The following is a 16,134-nucleotide window of genomic DNA, read 5'->3' as shown; positions in this document are numbered from 1 at the left end:
ATTTAGCATTCCAACGGACATAGACAATTAGAATCTTGTTGTGCTTCAAAGTCTTGACCTCGCAGTCCATGATCTCTACAGGTTCTTCTGCGAAGTGGAGTTTGTCATCAATTGTAAGCTCATCGAGTGGTATGACAAGTTTTGGTTCGGCAAGATACTTCTTCAGGTTCGATACGTGGAAAGTGGGATGAACAGAACTTAATTGAGATGGAAAGTCCAAACGATATACAACGGGTCCAACACGCTCTAAGATTTCAATAGGACCAATATATCGCGGATTTAGCTTCCTACGCTTTTCGAAACGGATTACACCTTTCCAAGATGCGACTGTTAACATTACGCGGTCACCCACTTGGAATTGGAGATCTTTACATCTAATGTCGGCATAGCTCTTCTGGCGATTACGGGCCGTCTTGAGCCTTTCCTGGATTTGAACGATCTTCTCGGTTGGTTCATGGATGAGTTCAGGTCCAGTGATTTGCTTATCACCTACGCAACAAACAGGAGAACGACATTTACCTCTGTATAGAGCTTTAAAAGGTGCGTCTTTAATACTCGTGTGGTAACTATTGTTGTAAGAGAATTTGGCTAGAGGCAAATGCTTTTCCCAAGCTTTTTCGAAATCAATAACACAAGCACGTAACATGTCCTTCAAGGTTTGAATCGTGCGTTCGCTTTGTCCGTCGTTTTGTGGGTGATATGCGGTACTCATGTCTAAACGTGTTCCCAAGGCTTCTTGCAAGGAACGCCAAAATCTAGAAGCGAAACGGGCATCTCGGTCAAAAATAATCGATAAGGGTATACCGTGACGGGATACAATTTCCTTTATGTACAGTTGTGCAATTTCCTTTTATCCATTGTGCAAGTTTAAGGCGCGGACACGAAGGGTACCATTTGTAGTGACCCGAACTTTTCCATGTTTATATATATATATATATATATATATATATATATATATATATATATATATATATATATTAAATGAAATTGTTATTTAAATGATTAAGTGTTTCCAACATGTTAAGCAATCAAACTTGTTAAGACTTGATTAATTGAAATAGGTTTCATATAGACATGTGACCACCCAAGTTGACCGGTGATTCACGAACGTTAAAACTTGTAAAAACTATACGATGACATATATATGGTTATATATATAGTTAACATGATTTTATTATAAGTATGTATCTCATTAGGTATTTTAACAATGAGTTATATACATAAAAATGAGACTATTAATTTAAGAAACTCGAAAACGATATATATAACGATTATCGTTATAACAACGTCTTACTAGGTACATATGAATCATATTAAGATATTGATACACTTGGTTAATTATGTTAAATGATAAGTAAATATATTATTAAGTGTATTAACAATGAAATACATATGTAAAAATAAGACTACTAACTTAATGATTTCGAAACGAGACATATATGTAACGATTATCGTTGTAACGACATTTAACTGTATATACATCATACTAAGATATATTATATATCATAATATCATGATAATATAACAATTTAACATCTCATTTGTTATAATAAACAATGGGTTAACAACATTTAACAAGATCGTTAACCTAAAGGTTTCAAAACAACATTTACATGTAACGACTAACGATGACTTAACGACTCAGTTAAAATGTATATACATGTAGTGTTTTAATATGTATTCATACACTTTTGAAAGACTTCAAGACACTTATCAAAATACTTCTACTTAACAAAAATGCTTACAATTACATCCTCGTTCAGTTTCATCAACAATTCTACTCGTATGCACCCGTATTCGTACTCGTACAATACACAGCTTTTAGATGTATGTACTATTGGTATATACACTCCAATGATCAGCTCTTAGCAGCCCATGTGAGTCACCTAACACATGTGAGAACCATCATTTGGCAACTAGCATTAAATATCTCATAAAATTACAAAAATATGAGTAATCATTCATGACTTATTTACATGAAAACAAAATTACATATCCTTTATATCTAATCCATACACCAACGACCAAAAACACCTACAAACACTTTCATTCTTCAATTTTCTTCATCTAATTGATCTCTCTCAAGTTCTATCTTCAAGTTCTAAGTGTTCTTCATAAATTCCAAAAGTTCTAGTTTCATAAAATCAAGAATACTTCCAAGATTGCAAGTTTACTTCCAAGTTTTCTAAATCTATTCCAAGTAATCATCCAAGATCAAGAAACCTTTATTACTTACAGTAGCTTATCTTTCTAATACAAGGTAATAATCATATTCAAACTTTAATTCAATTTCTATAACTATAACAATCTTATTTCGAGTGAAAATCTTACTTGAAATTGTTTTCGTGTCATGATTCTGCTTCAAGAACTTTCAAGCCATCCAAGGATCCTTTGAAGCTAGATCTATTTTTCTCATTTCCAATAGGTTTATCCAAGGAACTTGAGGTAGTAATGATGTTCATAACATCATTCGATTCATACATATAAAGCTATCTTATTCGAAGGTTTAAACTTGTAATCACTAGAACATAGTTTAGTTAATTCTAAACTTGTTCGCAAATAAAAGTTAATCCTTCTAACTTGACTTTTAAAATCAACTAAACACATGTTCTATATCTATATGATATGCTAACTTAATGATTTAAAACCTGGAAACACGAAAAACACCGTAAAACCGGATTTACGCCGTCGTAGTAACACCGCGGGCTGTTTTGGGTTAGTTAATTAAAAACGATGATAAACTTTGATTTAAAAGTTGTTATTCTGAGAAAATGATTTTTATTATGAACATGAAACTATATCCAAAAATTATGGTTAAACTCAAAGTAGAAGTATGTTTTCTAAAATGGTCATCTAGACGTCGTTCTTTCGACTGAAATGACTACCTTTACAAAAACGACTTGTAACTTATTTTTCCGACTATAAACCTATACTTTTTATGTTTAGATTCATAAAATAGAGTTCAATATGAAACCATAGCAATTTGATTCACTCAAAACGGATTTAAAATGAAGAAGTTATGGGTAAAACAAGATTGGATAATTTTTCTCATTTTAGCTACGTGAAAATTGGTAACAAATCTATTCCAACCATAACTTAATCAACTTGTATTGTATATTATGTAATCTTGAGATACCATAGACACGTATACAATGTTTCGACCTATCATGTCGACACATCTATATATATTTCGGAACAACCATAGACACTCTATATGTGAATGTTGGAGTTAGCTATACAGGGTTGACGTTGATTCCAAAATATATATAGTTTGAGTTGTGATCAATACTGAGATACGTATACACTGGGTCGTGGATTGATTCAAGATAATATTTATCGATTTATTTCTGTACATCTAACTGTGGACAACTAGTTGTAGGCTACTAACGAGGACAACTGACTTAATAAACTTAAAACATCAAAATGTATTAAAAGTATTGTAAATATATTTTGAACATACTTTGATATATATGTATATATTGTTATAGGTTCGTGAATCAACCAGTGGTCAAGTCTTACTTCCCGACGAAGTAAAAATCTGTGAAAGTGAGTTATAGTCCCACTTTTAAAATCTAATATTTTTGGGATGAGAATACATGCAGGTTTTATAAATGATTTACAAAATAGACACAAGTACGTGAAACTACATTCTATGGTTGAATTATCGAAATCGAATATGCCCTTTTTTATTAAGTCTGGTAATCTAAGAATTAGGGAACAGACACCCTAATTGACGCGAATCCTAAAGATAGATCTATTGGGCCTAACAAACCCCATCCAAAGTACCGGATGATTTAGTACTTCGAAATTTATATCATATCCGAAGGTTGTCCCGGAATGATGGGGATATTCTTATATATGCATCTTGTTAATGTCGGTTACCAGGTGTTCACCATATGAATGATTTTTATCTCTATGTATGGGATGTGTATTGAAATATGAAATCTTGTGGTCTATTGTTACGATTTGATATATATAGGTTAAACCTATAACTCACCAACATTTTTGTTGACGTTTAAAGCATGTTTATTCTCAGGTGAATACTAAGAGCTTCCGCTGTTGCATACTAAAATAAGGACAACATTTGGAGTCCATGTTTGTATGATATTGTGTAAAAACTGCATTCAAGAAACTGATTTCGATGTAACATATTTGTATTGTAAACCATTATGCAATGGTCGTGTGTAAACAGGATATTTTAGATTATCATTATTTGATAATTTACGTAAAGCTTTTTAAACCTTTATTTATGAAATAAAGGTTATGGTTTGTTTTAAAAATGAATGCAGTCTTTGAAAAACGTCTCATATAGAGGTCAAAACCTCGCAACGAAATCAATTAATATGGAACGTTTTTAATCAATAAGAACGGGACATTTCAGTTGGTATCCGAGCGTTGGTCTTAGAGAACCAGAACATTTGCATTAGTGTGTCTTATCGAGTTTGTTAGGATGCATTAGTGAGTCTGGACTTCGACCGTGTTTTCTTTAAAAATGATTGCTTAACATTTTTGTTGGAAACTATATATTATTAACATGTATATATTATGTGATATATTAATCTCTTAACATGTTTGATATTGTGTGATAGATGTCTACCTCTAACACAAATCCCATTGACTCACCTAATAATAACGAAGAGTCGAATATATATTGGACTGATTCACAAGTTCCCGAAGAGGAACCGGAAGAAGAATCAGAACCGGAAGAAGAATCAGAACCGGAAGAGGAGGAACCGGAGGAGGAAATAGAACCGGTGGGGGAAATATTAAAACGGTTAAGTAAAAGAAAATCCTCAACCAACCGAACAAGGTTAATTATGGTCAATGGTGTTTCCGCCAAGGAAGCAAAATATTGGGAGGATTACCAATTCTCCGATGAATCGGATTCCGACGAGAATTCCGATGATGTTATAGAAATTACCCCAACTGAATTTAAAAAAGCAAAAGAAAATAATAAGGGAAAGGGCATAAAACTAGAGAAATCTAATTCCAACCCCGATGAACTTTATATGTATCGTCAACCCCCGAAGTCCTTAAGTTGTAACAATGACTCGGGAACCTCTAAACCACCAGGTTTTTCTAAACCGTTGTAGAAAACGACAGCTAGTATTAGGGGAACATCATATATCCCTAAAAACTTGGAAAAACGAACCAAAACCGAAGAAGAAGAAACGAGCGAGTCGGAATAAGATAGTTGTATTCGTGTGGTGTAATATATGTAATATAGTGTGCTTATGCTTTATGATATATGTAAAAATTGCTTGTATTAATAAGTATTTTTTTATGAATCTAACTCTTGTCTATTTTACAGTTTAAAAACACAAAATGGATAGACAACCCAATATTTTAAGAGACCTACCCGGAGACATGATTGATGAAATCTTGTCTAGAGTCGGTCAGAATTCCTCGGCACAACTATTTAAGGCGAGATCAGTTTGTAAAACATTCGAAGAACGTTCCAAGAATGTCTTGGTTTATAAGAGACTTTCGTTTGAAAGATGGGGGATATCACATTGGGAAACCCATAAGTTACGATGTGTTTACTTTGACGCATACATTGCGGGGAACCCAAATGCTATTTTACGCAACGGGTTAAGAAATTATTTTGACTCAATGTATCCGAATATAGGACTTCATGATTTAGAAAAAGCGGCTAACATGAAACATAAAGAAGCATGCTATGATTACGGGTTAGTAATGTACGCTTCTCACCAAAGTGAGAAAAAGAACATCGGGCTACAGCTATTAAACAAAACGTTCCCACAAGTGACGGAGTCGGTAATTGAGGTAAGAAATGAGGTTTTTAGGTTATTACGAGACTGTTGGTCATTACGTAACCCTCGTCCCTTTGACGATGTTACAACAAGCTGTCTTATCAACGGCCATAACGGTTATGTTCCACAAGACCAAGGATGGGAAGTAGTCCTAGTAAAACCAGAATGCATGACTTGTTTCTGGACGTATGAATTACGTGTCTTTATTGCCTTTGCTGAACGACTTGTGTACTAGCTAGAATTATCTTCACAACTATCTTGTATCAAAGTTATTGTGTGCTATATTTCATGCTTTATGTAAAATAAGCGGTATTGTAAGTTTGTAAAATATTGTATAAAAGTTTGAATGCGAAATATTATTATAATCAGTTTTTCATATAGAATTGTAGTAGTTGAATTGTATATTAGCTACTAATTATGAACTTAACGGGTAGGTACTACCCGAATTTAAACTTATAAAACGCTAATATGAAGAAAAAGCTTTTATAAATGAGTTCATATTATGCTACGAAATACTATTAACTACTCTTAATATTCTGTATGATTAACTTGTTCCATTTGACTATTTTGAAGGAAATGGCACCGACTACTCGACACACCGTGAATATGAATGAAGAGGAATTCCGTACTTTTCTAGCTTCAAACATAGCCGCAGTACAGGCTGCGCTACATACCAACAATAACCTTGGATCTAGCAGTACAGGAAATCATGTAGGATGCACCTACAAAGAATTCACTGCCTGCAAACCTTTGGAATTTGATGGAACCGAAGGACCGATCGGATTGAAACGGTGGACCGAGAAGGTCGAATCGGTGTTTGCCATAAGTAAGTGTACTGAAGAGGACAAAGTGAAGTACGCTACGCATACCTTCACAGGTTTTGCGTTAACATGGTGGAATACCTATCTAGAGCAAGTGGGACAAGTTGATGCTTACGCACTACCGTGGTCAGCATTCAAGCACTTGATGAACGAGAAGTACCGTCCCAGAACAGAGGTCAATAAGCTCAAGACAGAACTTAGAGGGTTACGAACTCAAGGATTTGATATTACCACGTACGAAAGACGATTCACAGAATTGTGCCTATTGTGTCCGGGAGCGTTCGAAGATGAGGAAGATAAGATCGACGCGTTTGTGAAAGGATTACCGGAAAGAATCCAAGAAGATATAAGTTCACACGAGCCCGCCTCCATACAACAGGCATGTAGAATGGCTCACAAACTAGTGAACCAGATTGAGGAAAGAATTAAAGAACAGACAGCTGAAGAGGCCAATGTGAAGCAAGTCAAAAGAAAGTGGGAGGAAAACGGTGATAAGAATCACCAATACAACAACAACAACAGCAATTACAATAATAATCGCAGCAATTATCCCAACAATCGCAACATCAATCGCAACTACAACAAACGGCCCAACAACAACAACGACAACAACAACAACAACAACAACAACAACAACAACAACAACAACAACAACAACAACAGCAACTACAACAATCATCCCAACAACAATAACAACCGCAACAACAACAACAATCAGAAGCAGCTATGCCAAAGGTGTGAAAAGTATCACTCGGGGTTCTGCACCAAATTTTGCAACAAGTGTAAAAGAAATGGTCATAGCGCGGCGAAGTGTGAGGTCTACGGACCAGGAGTTAACAGAACGAAAGGAACAAATGGTGTCGGAACGAGTAATGGCGGAGCAAGTAGTGTCGGAGCAAGTTATGCCAATGTAGTTTGTTATAAATGTGGAAAACCGGGCCACATTATTAGAAATTGCCCGAACCAGGAGAACACGAATGGACAAGGCCGCGGAAGAGTTTTTCAATATTAATGCGGCAGAGGCACAGGAAGACCCGGAGCTTGTTACGGGTACGTTTCCTATTGACAATAAATCTGCTTACGTTTTATTTGATTCGGGTGCGGATAGAAGCTATATGAGTAGAGATTTTTGTGCTAAATTAAGTTGTCCATTGACGCCGTTGGATAGTAAATTTTTACTCGAATTAGCAAACGGTAAATTAATTTCAGCAGATAATATATGCCGGAATCGAGAAATTAAACTGGGTAGCGAAATATTTAAGATTGATTTGATACCAGTAGAGTTAGGGAGTTTTGATGTAATAGTTGGCATGGACTGGCTGAAGAAGGTGAAAGCAGAGATCGTATGTTATAAAAATACAATTCGCATTGTACGAGAAGAAGGAGAACCCTTAATGGTGTACGGAGAAAAGGGCAACATGAAGCTACATCTTATTAGTAATTTGAAGGCACAAAAACTAATAAGAAAAGGTTGCTATGCTGTTCTAGCACACGTCGAGAAAGTATAAACTGAAGAAAAGAGCATCAATGATGTTCCCGTCGCAAAAGAATTCTCGATGTATTTCCGAAAGAATTATCGGGACTACCTCCACATCGATCTGTTGAATTTCAAATAGATCTTGTACCAGGAGCTGCACCAATAGCTCGTGCTCCTTATAGACTCGCACCCAGCGAGATGAAAGAACTGCAAAACCAACTGCAAGAACTATTAGAACGTGGTTTCATTCGACCAAGCACATCACCATGGGGAGCTCCTGTTTTGTTTGTCAAGAAGAAAGATGGTACATTCAGGTTGTGTATCAACTACCGAGGGTTGAACAAACTTACCATCAAGAACCGCTACCCACTACCGAGAATCGACGACTTATTTGATCAACTACAAGGCTCGTCTGTTTATTCAAAGATTGACTTACGTTCCGGGTATCATCAAATGCGGGTGAAAGAAGATGATATTCCAAAGACTGCTTTTAGGACGCGTTATGGTCATTACGAGTTTATGGTTATGCCGTTTGGTTTAACTAATGCACCAGCTGTGTTCATGGACCTTATGAACCGAGTGTGTGGACCATACCTTGACAAGTTTGTCATTGTTTGCATTGATGACATACTTATTTACTCAAAGAATGACCAAGAACACGGTGAAAATTTGAGAAAGGTGTTAGAAGTATTGAGGAAGGAAGAATTGTACGCTAAATTTTCAAAGTGTGCATTTTGGTTGGAAGAAGTTCAATTCCTCGGTCACATAGTAAACAAAGAAGGTATTAAGGTGGATCCGGCAAAGATAGAAACTGTTGAAAAGTGGGAAACCCCGAAAACTCCGAAACACATACGCCAGTTTTTAGGACTAGCTGGTTACTACAGAAGGTTCATCCAAGACTTTTCCAGAATAGCAAAACCCTTGACTGCATTAACGCATAAAGGGAAGAAATTTGAATGGAAGGATGAACAAGAGAAAGCGTTTCAGTTATTGAAGAAAAAGCTAACTACAGCACCTATATTGTCATTGCCTGAAGGGAATGATGATTTTGTGATTTATTGTGACGCATCAAAGCAAGGTCTCGGTTGTGTATTAATGCAACGAACGAAGGTGATTGCTTATGCATCTTGACAATTGAAGATTCACGAACAAAATTATACGACGCATGATTTGGAATTAGGCGCGGTTGTTTTTGCATTAAAGACATGGAGGCACTACTTATATGGGGTCAAAAGTATTATATATACCGACCACAAAAGTCTTCAACACATATTTAATCAGAAACAACTGAATATGAGGCAGCGTAGGTGGATTGAATTGCTGAATGATTACGACTTTGAGATTCGTTACCACCCGGGGAAGGCAAATGTGGTAGCCGACGCCTTGAGCAGGAAGGACAGAGAACCCATTCGAGTAAAATCTATGAGTATAATGATTCACAATAACCTTACTACTCAAATAAAGGAGGCGCAACAAGGAGTTTTAAAAGAGGGAAATTTAAAGGATGAAATACCCAAAGGATCGGAGAAGCATCTTAATATTCGGGAAGACGGAACCCGGTATAGGGCTGAAAGGATTTGGGTACCAAAATTTGGAGATATGAGAGAAATGGTACTTAGAGAAGCTCATAAAACCAGATACTCAATACATCCTGCAACGGGGAAGATGTACAAGGATCTCAAGAAACATTTTTGGTGGCCGGGTATGAAAGCCGATGTTGCTAAATACGTAGAATGTTTGACGTGTTCTAAGGTCAAAGCTGAGCATCAGAAACCATCAGGTCTACTTCAACAACCCGAAATCCCGGAATGGAAATGGGAAAACATTACCATGGATTTCATCACTAAATTGCCAAGGACTGCAAGTGGTTTTGATACTATTTGGGTAATAGTTGATCGTCTCACCAAATCAGCACACTTCCTGCCAATAAGAGAAGATGACAAGATGGAGAAGTTAGCACGACTGTATTTGAAGGAAGTCGTCTCCAGACATGGAATACCAATCTCTATTATCTCTGATAGGGATGGCAGATTTATTTCAAGATTCTGGCAGACATTACAGCAAGCATTAGGAACTCGTCTAGTGTGACGACCCGGAAATTTTTGACTAAATTTAAACTTTATCTTTATATTATTCTGACACGATAAGCAATGTTTGTTAAGTAAAATCTCAAGGATTTTAAACTATGTTTATACATTTAAACCTCGACCAAATTCCAATGATTCACGAACCAATAAATGAACATATAGGAATATGTATGTATATGTGTATATATTATAAATTGAAAATGTCAACACAGTATTTAAACGTATAATGCTTTATATGAACGTATTTGTTTTCAATATGATTATCGACGAAATTAAAAAATATATATTAAATGATTGAATTATCAGAAACATTGAATTATGATTACAAGTCTCTGTTGAGAGGTCCACTATGATTTGAGAAAATCTATTTCTCTTAACGATATTCGGAATAATTTGTAAAGCTATTTATAAATAAAAACAAAAAGTGTCATTTACGAAAGTTAGACAAAAGTTAGTGGAGAATTGGTTTCCATAATATTCTATTAATCTATTTTCAAACGTACAAAGACGTTTTCAGTTTAAAAAAGAATGTTATTATTAAAACGTATATAACTTTTATAAGTATCTAGAATCACTTTTGACAACTCATTACTTAACCAGTATAATAAACATAACGATATTTATATTTTATTTCATTAAATATATATAACGATTTAAATTAATATTATATATATTTATACGCGTATTATACATACATAGTTTTTATACTTTTACTATATTTTAACTTTACCTTTACTTTACTTTTACTTTACTTTAACTTTAATAATTCACTTTAATAATTTATACTTTAATAATTCACTTTAATAACTCAAACTTTAATAATTCACTTTAATAATTCATACTTTAATAATTCACTTTAATAATTCATACTTTAATAATTTACTTTAATAATTCATACTTTAATAATTCACTTTAATAATTCACTTTAATAATTCAAAAATCTATTATAAATAGAATTCAATAGGTTTCATTATTTAATAGAAACTTGAAAATATATTTCTCTAAACTCTCTCAATCGATTTACATATATATATATATATATATATATTTTCTCTGTATTATTTCAAGATATTATTAGTATGAAGGTATTTCAATATGCCCGAGAGACATATTAAATTAACGTGGCTGATATGTTTTGATCCAAGTCGGGTCATACCCAATAACAAGCTTGCCAACACCTTATTCGTATTTGATCTTAACGATTGGATCATTGATTAAATACGCGACACTTGAATTTTAAAGAAAATGGCTTTCTAAAATTATTACTTGATGTATATGTATATATATATATATATATATATATATAAATTATGGAATAATTTATATGATATGGATTTAATTATTTATAGGTAAATAATTAATTAATTATGTTACATTTTATAAAATAGGTTTTATAAATGATGTAAACATAATAAATAAAATGTAAGTTTATAAAATGTATTTTATAAAATTCAATTTTATAAAATCAAATTTTATAAAAACCATTTTATTTAAATGTATGTAGTGGCATGGGGACTCTAGTACACATGCTTAGATGCTTTTCTTGGTCAATTACAATTCCCATTCTCTATAAGCATGGTCTAGAGACTTGTAGGAAAAACACACATGCATTTTATACATCAAAAGATAGCAAAAAAAAACTGCACAAGAACTCTCTTGAAGCTGAATCTGGCCGTGGGGTTTTTTAGAGAAGCAAGGGTTCTTAATTTTTTTTTGCAAGCTAAATTCAAGTGTTCATAAATCCTAACCAAAGCTAGGGTGTTGGTGCATAAGTTTGGGGTATAACAACTTGAGGTTTCATCCATTTGAGGCTCCATTCATCATCATCAACTTCATCACTCACTACCTAGCTTGGAGAAGGTATAAACTCTTCTCTTACTTGTAGTTTGTAAGTATGTTTCACAACTTGATCCTATATGGGATTTAACTTTAAAAGGTTAAAGATATACATGTTCTAAAATGGTAATTAACTTGCTTCCGCTTGATATGATTCTTAAAATAGTTTAAGTGTTTTTGAACTTGTTAAATCCCAACAATGGTATCTAGAGCCGAAGTTGTTGAAATATGCTTCGAGATGATTATTATACTCACTATATATTTTGCATTTTATGTACATGCATGATAGTAAAATGCAAAAATTATATGTTTGGGTGGGTTTCCATTTTTGGCCGAATTTGAACAAGTTCTAAATGGGTTTGGAACTTGAAATTTGGTCATATTTTGTTGTATGTTCAAGTTCACAATCAAGCCTTGACCTTATGTTTGAATGTATGCATGTTTGGTTGATTTATTATTCATTCATTTGGTTTGTAATAATATTTATTCAATTTGGTTTGTAATATTATTATTTTGGTTATGTAATTTATTTTATATTTGGTATGTAAAATAGATTAGGTTGTATTTTCATTTTTTAGACAAAATGTATTAGGATATATTTTGTAAAATGATGAAGATGATGAAGACTTGAAGAACACATGAAGAAGCATTTGGATGCAAGATTAAGTGGGAGATTTAAAATCTCCTACTTTGTGTTATAACCCCTTTACCGGTGACATTTATTTTCGGCTAAACAAATGTCCACCAAAATAGCTTGATTGTGAACATATGATTTTGCATGCGTGGTTGCTTTGTATGATTATGTGGATTGTATGTTTGTATGCTACAAGTTAATCACACAAGTTGACAACAAGCTAAAATGGAAATTAAATTGGTTAAATTAGACATTATTAACGACATGCAAAACGACAATTTAAATGGTTAAATTAAAAACGACTAAAAGGACATTAATAAACGGTTATTAACAACATGATAAGGATCATATATATAAAATGGTTTATTATCAAAGTAGTAAAATTGGATTTATTACATGACATGAAAATGGATTTCAAATGAACCATACACTAAATGCATGTTGGTGTATGGTATATAAGTTTTCTCAAACTAGAATTAAAGGAAACTTAAAACCCTTTACACACTAGGTTAACAAGTTTAAACGCCATCCTTTTGTGTGACACTTGAAAATATTAGGGAACTCATAATGGGATAAAGGTCACCTAACCGTTATGAACAAACTAATATGATTAAGGTGAATTTCGCACACTTGTGGGATAAAGGTCACCTAACCACTTGTATGTTAAATTTACACGTTTACACAAGTAAGACGACTTGATTTGGGAATCATGAACTTAGGGTCACCGAAGCATGAGGAACTAATAGGCGTTGATGGGATGAATATGCCATGCAAAAGGATTGCATGATCCCATAATTTAGAAGTTGCAAAAGGATTGCAATTGTCATATAAATGACTACCTAACTAAATCAAATAACGGGATAAAGGTCACCTAACCGAAATTTGATTTACCGTTGGATTCTAATATTTAATAAGTCAATTAATATTTAAAGGGTATTGTTTATTAAATTTAAAATCGATACTTAAATGAACTTTGTTAAATTTTGTAGATGGCCGCCAATAACAACAACATGCAAAACGCACCTATTAACCTGAACAACCTATCGTTAAGGTCTCTCCTCGAGAAAGACAAACTCAACCATACGAACTTTATGGATTGGTTCCGCAATCTTAGGATTGTCCTCAAACTCGAGGATAAGGCGTATGTGTTGGAGGACCCCATTCCCGATCAACCCGACGAGGATGATACGGAAGGCATGGCTTATTGGGATAAGTATTGCGCCGATTCGGTGCAAGTTGCTTGCCTAATGCTTGGGACTATGATACCCGAACTTCAAAAGGATTTCGAGCATCATACTGCATACGACATGATCACGCAATTGAAGGAGATGTTCCTTCAACAAGCACGTGTCGAGCGCTTCGAGACCGTTCGAGCACTACATGCATGTCGTATGGATGACACCCAATCCGTTTCATCTTATGTCCTCAAAATGAAAAGCCTTATTGATCGCGCAAACCGTCTTAATCTCAACATTTCTAATGAGTTAGCCACCGATCTTATCCTAAACTCCTTGTCAAAGAGGTTTGACCAATTTGTAATTAATTACAATATGAATGGGATGGATAAGACCATTGTTGAACTTCATGGCATGTTAAGGACGGCCGAAACTAGCATGGGTAAAAGGGCTTCACCCGTACTAATGATCAATGATGGTGGGTCCAAAGGTAATAACACCTCTAAGCCTAAGGCGGCTAAAAGGAAAGGACCCGCTCATCAAGGCAAGGGAAAGGGGAAGATGGTTACCCCAACCAAAAACAAGAACAAGAAGCAAAAGGTTGCCGGACAAGCAAACCCCAAGGAAGACCCGTGTTTCGGTTGCGGTGAAATGGGTCACTGGAAACGAAACTGCCCGGTCTACCTTAAGGAGTTGAAGGAAAAGAGGGATGCGGGGCAATCCTCAGGTAATATGTATATGGTATATATAGAGCTTAGTATTACTTCTTCTAATACATGGGTATTAGACACTGGATGTGGAACTCACATTTGCAATTCTTTGCAGGGGTTCAAAAGAAGTAGCAAGCAAACGGGAACATCAAGTCTCTTTATGGGCAATGGAGCCAAAGTGCAAGTGAAGGCTCAAGGAGACTTTGTATTAAAGCTTCCAAGTGGTTTGGAACTTATTTTGAACAATGTTTTGTATGCACCGGATTTATGTCGAAACATTATTTCAGTTTCCCGTTTAAAACAATGTGGTTTTTATCTTAATTTTGTTAATGATGATATACACGTTTATTTAGATAATGTATTCTATTTTAAGGATTCGCCTTCAAATGGAATTTATGAATTGGTTCATGATGACACATCATCTAGTAGCTCAATATACCATACAAGCACCAAGAAACTCAAAAGGGATTTGAGTGATTCCTACTTATGGCATTGTCGCCTTGGTCACATAAACAAGAATCGAATGCATACACTTCAAAAGAATGGACTTTTGAAATCAAATGAACAAGACTCGTTTGATGTATGTGAATCTTGTTTACAAGGCAAAATGACTAAAGTACCTTTCAAAGGGACCTATGAAAGGGCTAAAGACTTATTGGGATTAATACATTCGGATGTGTGTGGACCCTTTAAGCCCATGACTAGGAATGGTGAAAGATACTTTGTTACATTCATTAATGACTTCAGTCGTTTCGGATATGTCTACTTGTTAAGGCAAAAGGATGAAACTTTTGAAGCATTCAAAGAATATCAAAACGAAGTACAAAATCAACTCAACAAGACAATCAAGGTACTGCGTACCGATAGAGGAGGTGAATACCTAAGGGATGCTTTCCAAGATCATCTTAGGAGTTGTGGGATTATCTCACAACTTACTCCACCAGGAACACCCCAACTTAATGGAGTTTCCGAAATGAGGAACCGAACCCTAATGGATATGGTTCGATCTATGATGGCAAGAAGCTCGTTACCTCTGTCGTTTTGGGGTTATTGTCTATGCTCCGCGGCTCGTATTTTAAATATGGCCCCAACCAAGAAAGTGGAACGAACTCCTCACGAGATGTGGTTTGGAAAACCTCCTTCTCTTTCATACTTGAAAGTATGGGGATGTGAAGCTTATCCAAAGCGCTATAATGCTAATAAGTTGCATGCTCGATCCACGAAGTGTATCTTCATAGGATATCCTAAGGATGATATGGGATACTATTTCTATGATCCGACCGAGCAAAATGTATTTGTTGCTCGAAAGGCGGAATTCCTTGAAACTAAGTTCCTAATGGAAGGTAATAGTGAAAGGAAGATAGATCTTGAAGAGGTTCAAGATCAAGTAGATGATACACAATTGGTTGACACTAGCACTCAACATGAAAATGTTGAGAGTGATCAAATGGATGATCAAAATACACAAGACGTTCGCAGATCTGGTAGGATTAGTAATCCTCCTGAGAGATATGGGTTTCTCATGGATGGTTGCTATGTGGTTGATTTGGATGAACCAACAAACTACCAAGATGCTTTATCAAGGATTGATAAGGATAAATGGCAGGAAGCCATGAATGC

Source organism: Rutidosis leptorrhynchoides, chromosome 5 (genome assembly GCF_046630445.1).
Source record: "Rutidosis leptorrhynchoides isolate AG116_Rl617_1_P2 chromosome 5, CSIRO_AGI_Rlap_v1, whole genome shotgun sequence".
NCBI lineage: Eukaryota > Viridiplantae > Streptophyta > Magnoliopsida > Asterales > Asteraceae > Rutidosis > Rutidosis leptorrhynchoides.
Note: the sequence above shows the minus strand (reverse complement) of the source record.